The 16,047-nt window shown below is 41.1% G+C and overlaps 1 protein-coding gene across 3 annotated transcripts in view; it reads right to left on the bottom strand.

Moving 5' to 3' along the window:
* The window catches only part of Nell1 (neural EGFL like 1), a 951,197-nt gene that overhangs the window by 746,050 nt on the left and 189,100 nt on the right, over window positions 1-16,047 (bottom strand). The window lies entirely within an intron of this gene.

The raw sequence follows: 16,047 nt of genomic DNA, 5'->3' as shown, positions 1-16,047 counted from the left end.
TCAAGAAAATGCCCCCAATGGCATGTCCATGTAGGCCAATCTGCTGGAGGCAATTCTTCAGCTGAGGCTGTCTCTTTCCAGATGTGTCAGGTCGACTGCCTACCTAGTGCTGAAAGCCCAGAGGACTCTCAACAGGATGAGCTGGAGAGAGCTGTATATTTCAATCCAAGTGAAAGCACTACTTACTCATGTTTTCTGCATTCTTTACTCAGGGCCACCACTGAGGAGTCATTTTCCAGGTATAATGGAACCGCCTGGTTACCATGGACCTGATTGCCCCTTGCTAAAGGGCAAAGGGCAGTGTGTTTCTCTAAAAGGTTCTCAGAAAGAAATCATGGAAAAACTGAAGACTTCCAGTTGTATAAGGAAAGTGAAAAGCAATGAGACTGTTGCAGCTGGGGGCTGTCATACTACAGCCTTTTAGCCAAGCTGTGAAACCCATGGCTCTACAGCTCCGGAAACGTGGAGTTCAGAAGACTGTGTAAAGCCTTGTTAGGGACATGAGACACATCAGGGCTTTTTTCCTCTAATTGTATTTATATTATAAAAGGAAACTCAAAACATAATTAAGGAGAAATAACTTCCTTAAGAAGATAGGTTATATTTTCTTCACATGAATTCAGCCTTTTCTGTATGTTGAATGAACTTTCTTGGGTGAAACAATTTGTCAAAGCTGCTTTATAGTGCAACAATATATTACATACTTCCTCTTAAAGGGTTCCCAATCTCAATATAGTAGAAAAAATAGAAACAAGCCAAACTTACAACAAAAGAGGAAAAAGAATAAGTTATAAAATATATCAGCTTCTAAGGATTTACTATAGTCATTAAGAGTGATAAATATGCAGATTGTGAAAAATAGGAAAATATATACAAAATAATTTTCACTAGAGGACATGAAATACAAAGTTATTTATGTACTGTGGAGATAACAATGCAAAAATATGTTTGACATTGGTGGATACAAGAAGAGCTAGGAAGAAACAGAGATCATTGAATTTAGAGGAAGAGATGGGAACATAATTTTCTATACAGTTGTTTTACTAATAAATTGAAAATGTTGTCAAACCATTTACCTTCACCTGTATTTTCAAGTGTTTACCTCTGTCAGAGTGAGAAGAGTTTCTGGTGTGGATATTTTCTTTCTTATACTCAATATACTCCTGGATCATGTCCACTGAACAGAGCAGGCCCTTAATGAATATTTATAGAGTGCATAAGTGAATGGAGGATGGACCAATTAAAAAGGAACAACATCTTATCCTGCCCATCATCTGACCGTGGCAACTCCTTGTGCCTTAAAAACACCAGAGGAAGCAAATATTTGGTGTCTATTACTACCAACTGGAACAGGATGACCCACAGGACATGTGAGCCACACCAGTGCTCCAATGTTGTATGGGAAGGCCCCACCAGGGTCTCGTCTTCAGGCCAAAGAAAAGTACAAGATGCTGCCTCCTTGGCAATCAATGTCCTCCAAAAGATGAGAATCAATAGAGAATGCATGTAGCAGGGAGAATGAGCAAATTGAATGCATGTATAGCAACATGAGTGAATTTAAAGGCACACTATTTTTTAATGTGCAAACTCTGCATAAAGACCATTAGCCAGATTAACTAACATAGCCATGTTGAAATAGCTTGTAAGTGCTGAACTTTGAAATTGTTGCTGTGGACACTCTTCTGCACTGCCTCTTTAGATATTCAGTGAAGAAATCCCACCACAGAAACCATAGTCATACTTTGACTTCCTTTCCAATTTGTATCCCCTTGACCTCCTTTAGTTATCTTATTGCTCTAGCTAGGACTTCAAGTACTATGTTGAAGAGATACGAAGAGAGTAGACAGCCTTGCCTTGTTCATGATTTCAATGGGATTGATTTAAGTTTCTCTCCATTGAGTTTGATGTTGGCTAGAGGATTTCTGTATATTGCCTTTACTATGTTTAGGTATGTGCCTTGTATCCCTGATCTCTCCAAGACTTTAAATGTGAATGGGTGTGGGATTTTGTGAAATGCTTTTTAGGTATCTAAGAGGATGATTATGTGGTTTTTATCCTTCAGTTTGTTTATATGGTGGATTACATTGATGGATTCCCATATATTGAACCACTCTTGCATGCCTGGGATGAAGCCTACTCGTCATGGTGGATGATTATCCTTTATGTGCTCTTAGATTTGTATTGCAAATATTTTATTGAGTATTTTTGCATCAATGTTCAAAAGAGAGACAGGTCTGATGTTCTCTTTTTTGTTGGGTCATTGTATAGTTTAGGTATCATGGTGCCTGTACCTCACAGAATGAGTTTAGTAAAGTTCCTTCTGCTTCTATTCTGTGGAATAGTTTGAAGTGCATTGGGGTTAGCACTTCTTTGAAGGTCTGGTAAAATTCTGCACTGAAACCATCTGGCCCTGGGCTTTTTATGGAAGGGAGGCTTTTGCTGACTGCTTTTATTTCCTTGGGAGATATAGGACTATTCAGTCTATTTACCTGATCTTGATTTAATTTTTGGTAAATGGACTCTATCAAGAAAAATTGTTCATTTCATTGGATTTTCAAATTTTGGGGCATATACGCTTTTGTAGCAAGACCTAATGATTGTTTGGATTTCCAACAGCACAGGCTGATCAACAATCAATAAATGGGACCTCATGAAACTAAAAAGCTCTGCAAAGCAAAGGACACTCTAATCAGAACAAAAAAAAAAAAGTCTACAGACTGGAAAAGGATCTTCACCAACCCTATATCTGACAGATGGCTAATATCCAGAAAATATAAAGAACTAAAGAAGTTAAAAAGCTACAAATCAAGTAATCCAATTAAAAATGGGGTACAGAGCTAAACAGACAATTCTCAATTGAGGAATATCACATGGCAGAGAAACAAAGAATGTTTCATCCTTAGTCATCAGGGAAATGCAAATCAAAACGACCCTGAAATTTCACCTTATACCCATCAGAATGGCTAAGATCAAAATTTCAAGTGACAATACATGCTGGAGAATGTGGAGAAAAGGCAACCCTCCTCCATTGCTGGTGGTAATGTAAACTTGTGCAACCACTTTGGAAATCAATCTGGCGCTGTCTCAAACAATTAGGAATAGTGCTTCCTCAAGATCCAGCTATACAACTCCTAGGCATATATCCAAAATATGCTCAAGGACATTTGCTCAACTATGTCTGTAGCAGCTTTATTTCACAATACCCAGAACCTGGAAACAACCCAGATGTCACTCAGCTGAGGAATGGATACAGAAATTGTGGTACATTTACACAATGGAATACTACTCAGCAATTAAAAACAAGGAAATCATGAAATTTGCAGACAAATTGTGAGATCTAGAAAAGATCATCCTGAGTGAGGTATCCCAGAAGCAGAAAGACACACAGGGAATATACTCACTTATAAGTGGATATTAGACATATAAGATAAACATACTAAAATCTGTACACCTAAAGAAGCTAAGCAAGAAGGAAGACCCTGGGTAAGATGATCAATCCTCACTCAGAAAGAAAAATGGGATGGACATTGGAAGAAGGAGAAAACAGGAAATAGGACAGGAGCCTACCACAGAGGGCCTCTGAAAGACTCTACCTACCAGTGAATCAAAGCAGATGCTGAGACTTATAACCAAATTTTGGGCAGAGTGCAGGGAATCTTATGAAAGAAGAGGGAGATAATAAATCCTGGAGGGGACAGGAGCTGCACAAGAAGAGCAACAGAACCGAAAAATCTGGGCACAAGGGTCTTTTCTGAGACTGATACTACAACCAAGGACCATTCATGGATATAACCTAGAACCCCTGCTCAGATGTAGGCCATGGCAGCTCAGTATCCAAGTGGGTTCCCTAGTAAGGGGAACAGGGACTATCTCTGACATGAACTCAGTGGCTGGCTCTTTAAACACCTCCCCCTGAGCAGGAAGCAGCCTTGCCAGGACACAGAGGAGAACAATGCAGCCAGTCCTGATGAGATCTGATAAGCTAGGGTCAGATAGAAGGAGAGGAGGACCTCCCCTATCAGTGGACTTGGAGAGGGGCATGGGAGGGGATGAGGAAGGGCGGGTGAGGTTGGGAGGGTGAGGTTGGGAGGGAATGAGAGAGGAGGCTACAGCTGGGATACAAAGTGAATAAACTGAAATTAACATAAAAAATAAAAATTAAAAAAAAACATAGTCAAGCTATTGCTTCCTCAAAAGTCAGAATACAGAAAAACAGAGCCTATAAATATTTGCAGAGAAAAATACTAAATTATAGGGTGAGGTCACCCTTGCATAGCGCATCAAGTATCTAAACTTCTAAACAGGCAGAGTGTGTTTTGCCTATCTACCTGCATGTTCGTGTCACAAGCCAACTTGGTATTATATTCTCCAAAAGCAATGTAAAAGTACAATTTATCCAAATAAGTTGTAAGTCCTAACTTTACTGACTTATCTAGAAGAGGAAAGAGAGTTCTTGTGACAGAGACAGGGACGCTCTCTGCAGGTTCACTGAGACAGTTGCTAGATTGAGACAATTTGCAAAGAAAAGTTCTCAAAAGACAAGCAAGTCTGTACTGAGAAACAGCTCTATTCTGTGCCAGTTTCTCAGAGTGACCTTAAATACCTTTTATGTATTACTTTTATGTCTTCCTTGTTGATTCTTTACTGATCTCCGGGAATATACACTAGAATGACCTAACTGAGTGCCTCTTTGACCTTTTGACTGATACCATTGTAGCTCCACTGCATGCTAGTGTCTTTAAGATCCTGTTCACAGAGGGGCTTTCCTTTCCAGACCTCCCAGCTGAGAAAGGAGAACTCAGCTGTCCCAGTGACCTTGACCCAGAATGTTCCACCTCAAACTGTATCTGTATTTCATGACCACCGTTGTTCCCATCTTCTGCAGGGTCTGGATATAGTGGAGCTGTCACCTCAAGACCCAACCCTGTGTTTGCTCCATTGTGCCCTATACTGAGAGATCCGCCCTGACAGTCTTCTACAAAGCACCTCTGAGCCACCTGGTCACTTTCTAGCACTTGGATTGTCTTTCCTTGACCAAAATACATAACTCCCAAATGGGTGCTTCTTATAGGACACCTTGAAGTGGAGACCTTAGTATTTCCAAGTCAGCATTTCTGTATCAAGAAGACTGCTTAGCCAAAAAAGATGTTGATACTCTGAATGATTGATTGACTGAATGAATAAATGAATGAATGAATGCTTCCCAAGTTTTCAGCATTGGAGGATGATGGCCAGATGGTAGTAAAAGCCTACCAAGGCAAAACTTTACAATAAACAATTCATAACATGGGATAATTCAGACTGAGAAAACAGTTCATCAGAAGAGGCACTCTGCATCATGCATATAACCCTAAGGGAAATAAAGTCAGTAAAATAAGCGAAATGTGACTGTCCCTTTCTAGCAACTTCCTCCACCATCTCCACCTCCTGTGATTTACACACAAAGCTAGAAAGAAGCCAGACAAATGCTTCTCATTGTTTTGTACCCAGAAAAGAGAAAGGGGGTAGCAAATTTAAATCTGTCAGGCAGACCTGTTGCTAACAGAGAAGCTAGATAGCTGTATTTCAAAAAGAAGGACAAACAGTGGGCAACTTGAAAATTAATTGGATCAAGAGCAACCCTTCTGCTAAGCCAGTGACTTATAACTTCAGTTGGCTACATTATCATCATCCCAGATAACACTGTAGTTTCTCTTCAGATCATATAAATCTTTTTCCTTTTACAAAACTTATCACACTCTCATAGTCTCTCTGACACAAATAATGCATTACTCTACAGCTGTCTGAAACCCACCCCTTCTTTTGACTGCAGAAAACCTAATTCCCACTTAGTCCTGTATCTGAGGCTTTGAGCTCACTTGAGCCATTAAACATGGTGCTGACTATTAAGTAGTATGGGGGGGGGAAGTTATGGGAATTGTGCATGCCATTAGCATCAATCAGGAGTTTAAAGTATAAGTTTCTCATTTCTAATACAACACTATGCAAAATTAGACATCCAGTCAAACATAAAACCTGCCTTGGGGGAGCGAGCAGCTGAGAGTAACTGACAGTCTGGATAAAAAGTCAGTCAGTGGATCCAGGGCTCCACCAGGAATTTCTTCACAAGGAATGAGCCTTCTTTATGTGTGGCGTTGAATAAGAACCCTTTCCCTGCTTTGAAAGCAGTCCATATTCTACTGAACCCTTGAACGAACACGATGTGATAGAAGTGTTGGACTATACGATGTATGAAAGAATATTGAGGGTTGATTTAACTGGATGAAGAGAGACCTCTGGAGAGACCACAATACCATACCTAACTACATAGGAGAATAATTTTTCACTATAAAGCAAATGAATTACAGGGATGTATTACATCCCTGTTTACTAAGACACTATGAAGCTTTCTAAGACACTGAATGAAGATGTTTATCTTGGGCTTTGCCCCCACCTGAAGAAAAGTTTTCATGCACTCCTGGGGAGGGAAGTTACAACTTTGCTTAATGTGTGGAGAAGCCTCTTCTCAGAAGAATGTCAACATACTTATTCCCTAAAGATTTTCCTCTGCAGAACACAAGAACGTTTCCCCAGACATCCCTGCTGCTGTGGTCATAGGTGACCTTGCACATCCTAAGCCCTTCTTCTGCCTGAGGCTATAAAAGACATGTGTACACTTTCTCCAGATGGCCTCATAGGACAAGTGTGAGAATACCAGGTTTTTGAGGGCAAAGACCAAGAAAATCCATCTGATATCATTAGCATTATTCATGACACCCACAAATGTTGAGTCCAGAAGTCTACACTGTACCCAGAGGCTCCTCAAATCTCATTCACTGTGACAGGGCACACTGCCAGCTGTGCACACAGTGAGTTGCTTGTTGAGTTTCTGTCAGGTTGTCTGGCTTCTGTTAATTATTTTCTGACATGGAACACACAGCCCAACGAGCTTGTACCAGAAGGACATGAAAGGATGCCCCAAAGAGCAGTTCTGTAGTCCCCTCCTACCAATCTGCTTAACAAACCTGGATCATACTCAACAAACAATACAATTTAAAAATGCACCTCTGGCATTAGATGGCAGAAACAGAATGTCACAGACAGAGGAGCTGTGCCAGTGACTGTTGTGTGCATCTTACATGTGCAAACCAGATTCCATGTGAAATTCATGCAGGGCACTGGAGGAAGAGCCACAGCGAAGCAGGAAGCTAGGAAGGTGTCTGAACTACTTCTCTTCAGCTGATTAGGATGCCACCACAAATGCAAATGCAAATGGGGGAGGCACAGCGGAGATCTGTGAGAAGATGTCTTTGTTGATGTGCATCAGAAACTGCAGCAGGGATCACAAGGGATTAAAAAGGCCCCGGGAAGACTGCAGAGCAGGATGCAAACACACCTCCAAAGAGAAGAGGAGCCTTCTCCAAGATGAGAGAGTATGTGACCCGCTTGCCTGACTTACAAAACAGTTGTCAAACCTGCATTGTTCTTCCCTACCAACTATATCTCACCATTTGTCCTTTCTCTCCTCACTAGAACCTCTATGTCAAAGATGCTGTCCCTTCTTGACAGTTTTTTATGTATCTAAATGTCTCCCTCTGCTTTGCACACGTGTGGAGGCCTGAAGACACCTCAAGCGTCAGTCCTCAGAAGCCATTCATTCACCTCACTGTCCTGAGGCTGGCTATTTAGGCTGAGCTGGCTGGCCAGGGAACCCCAGAGGACCTCTGTCTACACCTCACCATCTCTGTGGTTATACAATTATACGCACAAACCATCAAACCTGGCTTTGTTTTTAATGTGGGTTGTAGGGATCAAACTCCGGTCCTATAAGCCTATCTTCCCCTGCTTCTTCCTAATACTTCCTCTCTGCCTGAAGTTCATAATCCAGAGTCATTCTAAATGCCTCAGCTTTGTGGATCAATGTCAAGTAATATGCTCACCTAATTCTATCATATTTAGTACTTTATCTGTTACTTGGCCCTATCAGTGATTCTTAAAGCTGCAGGAAACTATGAATCTGGTGTTATGGTTTCAGTCATAAGAGACTTGAGGTAACCCTACCAGGATTAAAAGTGACATTAATAGGCAGGAATCAGGGTCAACTCTAGATGAAATTTAACACTGAAAAAAACTGAAAGCTTCCATGCATAGGCTATGCGAGCCTCTTAAGCACAGTGTGTGAGATCTAAGAGTTGATGGGACTCTAAGATGTACAGGGTGGTGATCTTTGCTCTTTCTCATTAACAGTGAGCTAAGACTATTAAAAGGAAGATTGGGAGTTTAAACTGGACCATGAGAAATCCAGTCTAATCTGGCTCTAATCCAAGTCAGTCTACTCAGATAATCATGTGTAGTTCATTCCCAAAATAAACAGACATACCTCAGAAGGACTCAGGAAGAACTCGCAGGACCTAGGAGCCAAATCAAGAAATGAAAGTTGGATGGACAGAGGCAATCTGAAGAAGGCTGATGGGTGGTCATGGTAAAGTCTTCACATATGAGGAAGATGCTCTGGAGAGGAATCAAATGTGTTCCACTGTCTCAAGGGAGTAAAATGTGCACCGTGAAAATTTATATTGTCAGCTTGGCAGGATTTAGAACTATCTAGGGGACAAACTCTGCATATCTGTGAGGGACTTTCAAGATTACATTAACTGAGGTAGAAAGACCTAACTTCATCCTATGACTGAAGAAGAGAGAAATCCACCCAAGCACCAGTGTTCACCTCTCCCTGCTTCCAGTGCGAACAGCTGCCATGCACTCCAGCCACCAAGCCTGCCCCAACATGATAGTCCATCTCCTCAAACTGTCAGCCAAGGAATCCTTCCCTTCCTTAGACTGATTTGTTGGGCATTTTGTAACAGCAACAAGACAAGTAACTAATACATAATGATAGAAAATGAAATAACAATTTACTTTGGGCTCAAGATAGGATGGGTTTTGCAGCAATCAAAACAATACACACAGAGAAAGGCAGGCTGGCAACCGTGAACATTCCATCTTGGTAGAAATTTGCAACTGACGGTGGCAAAACACGTTAATCTCAAACTCAGAGGGACAGAGTCTCTGCCTCCAAAGCACAGGAGCCAACCGTGAGTGGGCTCCAGCTAGGGTACAGACGTGCATCCTTTGTAATCCTTGTGACAATGTGAACAATAGACACACACTCTGCTCAGCTGACACATGCTCACAAAGGTAAAGCGACTTTCCTGAAACAAATGGTGATGATGAAATTCAACCCCAGATGTAAACCTTTCCCACAGGGCTTGGCCTTCTGCTCAGCAGTGGATTCTGCTCTTGCGGAGTAAAACCTCCAGTGGAGAGATCCCAGAAACATTGTGAGACAGAGAAGGACCTTCTGGACCAGACTCGGTAAGCCTCCACTTAGGTTTTCCCTCTCTTGTTCATACTTTGTGACCTGGGTAAAGTCACTGTACCTCGGATTTCTTTTCAGCCATGTACTTTGTTTTAAAGATGGCTTTATGTAGTCAAGGCTGGCCTCAAACACACTATGTAGCTGAGGAGGACATTGAACTTCTGGTCTGCCTGCCGTCTCCTAAGTGCTGGAATGATAGCCATACCATCATGCCTAGGTGCTTTTAATAGCAATCCATCTTGTACAGATTTTCTGTAAACAGCCAGATAATAGTCTGTAAAGTATTTCATGAAGTCATAAATGCTGTTTTACAAGAGCAATGTTATTAATGTTATTAAGGAAAAGAGATGCTCTTATCTTTGCCAAATAACCTAAAAGATACTTTCATTTGAAATATTTTCAGACAAACTGCCAAAGTCCCACTTGGCTTTACTGGCTAAGCACACTTTCCACTTCAGCTCTCAATCTCTTTAAATGAGGATCGCAGAAATTCCAATGTGAAGAAAAGTTGAGACTGAGCCCCCAAACCACTGTGTCAACAGTATCACCAACAGCAGTTTGAGGCTACAGACAACTCTGTCATCTTCTCCAGGGGTCCAGTCAAACTGTACTGTGCACAGTGTCTAAAGATGCCCCAGCTAGTTGCTCATGTTGCCAGTCTTATTCCCTGAGATGAAGACTTAAGTGGTCTTCCTATGATAGATCAAAAGCCTGCTGCTCATGTAGGACATACTTTGGTAGCAGGGACTCTTAGGTCAGAAAGGACATTGAACTTCTTCTAATCCCACCTCCATCTGTTACTTGTTACATTAATACACAAGTATCCAAAAGCCATCTGTCAGCAGTAAGCAGGCATACTTCCTCATATAACAGCTTGAAGCTTCTCAAAGCAAAGCATAGCTCCCCGAAGGCCTGATGATGGACATTTCCACATAACCCATGTTGTTTGGATTATGCCAGGGTCTAGCAGGAAACAAAGGAAAAGTTTCACACTCAACTCTCTCTCCCCCTCCCCCTTTAGGTTTCTTTAGGTTTTATATACCCACAGACTTTGCAGCCTACACACTTGTCCCAAAGCTGGTATGTCTACAATCCAAAACCAAATCCATATTCTTTCTGGGACTCTTTTTTTCATGGTTTTTTATTACTTTTTTAATATAATTTTTTATTTATTACTATTTATTCACTTTGTAACCCAGCTGTAGCCCCACCCTCATCCCCTCCCAATCCCATCCTCCCTCTCTCCCTTTTCTTCTCCAATGCCCTTTCCCCAGTCTACTGATAGTGGTGGGCCTCCTCCCCTTCCATCTGATCCTAGCCTATCAGGCCTTCATCAGGACTATCTTTCATTGTCTTCCTCTGTGGCCTGGTCAGATCGCTCCCCCCTCAGGGGGAGGTGATCAAAGAGCAGGCACTGAGTTCCTGTCAGAGGCAGCTGCTGGGACTCTTGATGGAAGTGTATTTGAAGACTTTGAATGTAAGCTCCCTTGGCAGTGCCAAAACTTGGCTAGGCAGTGGGAGAACTTCATGTGTTTCCTAAAAGTACAAATTTTTGGGTCCCTCAGAAATCAAACTTACATGTGCTAATCTGATCTTTTGTAGACAAGAATCACTGATAGATGTCTGACTTATCTGTCCACACATAACAGTCAGATTTGTGTGGGGATCTTAATGCATCCTTGACACAGTCTTACTTTGTCCAAGAAAGCTTGTCATTTAGTAGTTAGGGTTTAAGGTCATGTCCAAGGTGGAATTTAAAGTTTGAAAGTGAAATTTGCAATTTCTGCCCTGTAAGACCACTTCTGAAGATTTTTTTCTACTTTAATGACAGAAAATTTTAAAAAGGAAAACAATACAAAGGGAAGAAAACCTTTCCTCATCCTATCTTTTATGAAGTATATGAAGAAATCAGAGTTCCTCTAATCATATTCATTAGCAACTGTTATACAGATGGCAAATGGAGAGATCAATGACAGGTAAGGAGAGAGACAGACAGAGAGAGAGAATTATGCTATATATACACATGTATGTGTTCATTGTAGGGTTTGGAGGAAGAAAGGAGAATAGTGAAATGTTGTAATCATATTTTTAACCTCAAATCTTTAATAAAAAGAAATATAAACTCTAGTGAGATGGATAGTCGCCATTTTCCCCTCCAGGTACATTTTGGTTCTTCATTGCCTTGCTTTGCAGGTCAGAAGCAAAGCAAAGCAATGTGGGTATCTATTGGTTCTTCTCTGACACAGTCCCAAGTGATTCAACCAAATGTAAGTACTATCAGTAGAGAAGGCAGGGCTGAGGCTGCAGTGAAAGCTAATTAATAAGGGGCTCGTCATGGTTGCCTGGTGCATAGCACATGGCACTAGCCAGGTGATGGTAGATGCCTATGAAAAAGACAGAACATGGTAAAAGTGCTGCTTTAGGCAGACTCTTCCTCTCGGCTGCTGTCCTCGGTCTTCCCAACACAAATGTGTCAATACAAACTTGATTGTTTTTTAATAATATTTACAGAGAGGACAATGCTATGCCTTGACTTCTGCTTTGCAGCATGTGCTCTGAATTATTCATTTAGTTTGAGGCTGTTTCTTTTAAAAAGTAATCATCGTCTTCTTGAATGAAATTTTTGTTTTTTCATGCTATCAGTCCTGTCAGACTTTAGAAGTTCAGTCACCAAGAAGAGCAAAGCAATTTAGATAAAATTTCCTGTTCTGAAGGAAGACTTTTTTATTAAATGTGAGGCATTCAATAGTAACTGCCAGCTGTTTAATCAAAAAGTGATTGTTCATTGTAGAGGGAAAAATTGGAATCTGGAAAACAATGGGCTACAACTCGAGGCTCAGGAAGTGCCGAATGAAGTTGCAAACTCCTTTCAAACTCTTCTCACCATTTAAACTATAATGGCCCATCTCTGATAAGGCATTCACAAATGATCACAGGAAAATCAATGTGATGGTTAGATCTCTACTTCTCCTTTGAATCACTCTGTGTCTTTGTGGAATCTATGTTCACACTACAGGGTACAAACTAAGAGAATTTGCAGACATGCCTCAAATAACCCTATCATTAGGAACACACAAGTGGCTCCTTTAGTTTCCAAGACCAAAATAACTGAGAAAAGAAAAATTAAGGAAGTGAAAGAAGGAAAAAATACTAGTAAGAGAAGAAGGTTTGAAGGAGAATTGTAAAAACAAAAAAAAAATAGATACAAGAGGCAGAAGGGCTCTGCTGCAAATTCTATGCTCAAACAATGTGGGATGTACCCTTGAATAAACCATGCCACCTCCTTACAACAGCCACATCAGATACATGCACGCACGTGTGTACACACACACACACACACACACACACACACACACACTGAAAAGTAATCACCTGAAGTTACTCAAGTTGATCTCTGTCACTTACCATCAAAAAGTCTTAAATAACCTACTAGTGTGTGGGGGAAAATGGATTAGCTGTCAAACAATCCCTCACTCTAATAAAGCCCTGCATGCAATAAAGTAGGAAGCTTGCTTTGCAGGGGAATGGAGGGTGGCATCTTCCTGCATGCTCTGTGTTTACGTCATGTATACCCTGTGACATGACCAGGAGCTTACGTCCTTGTGGACAACTGGATAATAGAACTTGGTTCTTAAATGCCTTGCCCTGGTAAGGACCTAATCCAGTTCTTGCAACACAATGAATGCTCAAGAATGGTGGCTTCTTAGTGTTGTTGTTATTGTTGTTAGACAGAGTTCCTCTATGTACTCTTGGCTGGCCTATATTCACTTTGTAGACCAGGCTGGCCTTAAACTCACAGAGATCCACCTGCCTCTGCCTCCCTAGTGCTGGGATTAAAGGTGCTCATCACCACACCCGGTGAACAGTGGCTTCATTTTCACTTATTTTTTGGGCTTGGCACTGCTGGCATGTTATTCTGAATAGTTTCTGTATACAGCCCACTTCCTATGAATGTACAGTGGATAAATGGGCTTATTCTTTATGTCTCATACATAGATCAATTATTTGTCATCCAAATGTTGGGAACCTAATGATATTGTGTGGTATTAAAAAGTCAGACACAGGAATGACAAATGCCACGTTTACTCTTACATATGGAAGCTAAAAAATAAAATGTCAAAATAAAAGAGACTAAAGAAGTCATGACAGGATGCTTAGAAGGGTAGCCCGAGAGGAGAGGTTTGGAGAATGGGTACCGAAGCACAAACAAAAAAGATTCCAGTGTACCCATATATCACTATAGTTCACAAAACCGGTTGCATATTTTATAAGGAACTAAACATTAGGAGCTCAAAGGTTTTAAAATAAAGAAACAGGGACCAGCAATATGGCTCAGTGGATAAAGACGCTTCTCACCAAGCTGGATAGACCTGGGTTTTGTCTCCAGGACCTGCACAGTGTGAGGAAGGAACACACCCCTTCAGGTCACCCTTTAATCTCCGTGCACACCCCATTGCATCTCAGTGCCTGTGCACACGCACCCACACATCATTTCTTAATTTTTAAATTAATTTATTTTTTTATTAATTACAATTTATTCATTTTGTATTCCACCTATAGCCCCTCCCTCATCCCCTGCCAATCCCTCTTTGATCACCTGCCCCTGAGGGGGGAGCAGCCTTACCAGGCCACAGAGGAAGACAATGCAGCCACTCCTGATGAGACCTGATAGGCTAGGGTCAGAGGGAAGGGGAGGAGGACCTTCCCTCTCAGTGGACTGGGAAAGAGGCATGAGAGGAGAAGAGGCACATCATTTTTTTTAATTAATGATCAGAAATACCTTGATTTGATAAAGACATGTTACATTGTATGTACTGAATCTTTTACCTTTTCAACAGGTACTATTGTTATGTTTTCAAAAAGTTAGATAAAACTTTTAAATTGCTTTGTCAGTATTTTTAAAACTAGATTGATAGGAAAGTTGAACTGTAGGTTGTTGTTTGAAAGAGAAGTATGGGAACACATTCCCGAGCAAGTGAGAGTTACATCCACACTGCCCCGGTTGCTTTGACTTTCCTCCATCTCTTCATATGGATTCATAAACAACTCTCTCACCACAACACGCACTGGTTGAGAGTTGAGCTTAATACTAGTGCTCATGTTCTCCTGCATGCTCAGGCATCGAATGCTCAGGTATTTGCAGCTTCGGGAAGCTGCACATGTTCTCTGACTTCCATCCTTCCTGCATGTTGGTTTCTTGATTCCAGACACCTTTTAGCATGTCAGTGGCCATAGAATAAACAAAACTCAGCATGGCTGTCAACTGCAAAGCTCTTCTCATTCTGTCTGAGTTTTATTGAAAGTACTATTTTTTGTCGTATTTTGTATGTTGCTATCAAGCTGTCATATGTCAAGTTGATTGTTTTTTTTTCTTTTACTTTTTGAGTATTTTTTAACTTTTAATTATTACAGTTTTACTTTGAGTTTTTATTTTTCTTTTTTGTAATTTATTTATTTATTCACTTTATATCCTGATTGCAGCCCCCCTCCTGTCCTCCCAGTCCCCTTCCTTGCACATCCCTCACACATCCTCCCTACTCCTTCTCCTCAGAGAAAGAGGAGGTCCCCATGGTTACCAGCCTGCCCTGGCACATTAAGTCACTGCAGAACCAGGCACATCCTCTCCCACTGAAGCCAGACAAGACAGCACGCCTAGGGGAACAGTATCCAAAGGGAGGCATCAGAGTCGGAGAGGGCCCCACTCCAGTTGTTGGGGAAGCCACATGAAGACCAAGCTACACATCTGCTACCTATGTGGAGGAGGCCTAGAACCAGTCATTGCATGCTTTTTGTTGGTTTTTTTTTTTTAATATATTATTTTCATTCGTTTAAACTCACCTAATAAGTGAATTTTCTAAGATTCATGATGGGATGCTGTGTAGCCCTAGTCCTTTTGTTTTCTGGCATGCTAAGTTCAACAGCCTTTGTGAGGTGCACTTCATATGTGACAGAATTCATCTACTGAATGTATATACTTTGTATTATAACATTAATTTTTGTTATAAATTATATATAAAAAAACCTGCCACTTCATTTGTACTTAGTTGTAAGATTCAGCAACATTAATTATATCCATTGTACTGTATGACAACTGTTTCCAAACCTTGTCTTCACTCTGAACAGAAACTCTGGCCCTATGAAGCAGTACTCTGTCCTCCACCCACCAGCCCTTAAACCTCTGCTCTGCTTTCTCACTTTGACCTTCTTTGTGGATCTGCTAATTCTGATGTTTCCTTTAAGTGAAATCATGTTTCCTCATCAACAATTTATCCTCCTCCTTCCTCCTCATCCTTTTCCTCCTCTTCCTTCTTCTCCTCCTCTTTCATATATATTTTTTTCTTTTTTATTTATTTTATTTTATTTTTTATTAATTACACTTTATTCACTTTGTATCCCACCTGTAGCTCCCTCCCACCTCCCCTCCCAAACCCATCCTCCCTCCCTACTTCTACTCATACCCCTCCCCCAGTCCACTGACAAGGGAGGTCTTCCTCTCCTTTCTTCTGTGCCCAATCTATCAGGTCTCATCAGGAGTGGCTTCATTGACTTCCTCTGTGGTCTGGTAAGGCTGTACCCTCCTGAAGGGGAGGTGATCAAAGAGCAGGCCAATCAGTTCATGTCAGAGACATTCCCTGTTCCCATTAGTACCTTCTCCTCCTCTTACTCCTTCTCCCTCTTCCTCTCTACTTGGA

Source organism: Meriones unguiculatus, chromosome 14 (assembly GCF_030254825.1).
Source record: "Meriones unguiculatus strain TT.TT164.6M chromosome 14, Bangor_MerUng_6.1, whole genome shotgun sequence".
Lineage (NCBI taxonomy): Eukaryota > Metazoa > Chordata > Mammalia > Rodentia > Muridae > Meriones > Meriones unguiculatus.
This window is presented reverse-complemented; position numbering and strand designations above follow the sequence as displayed.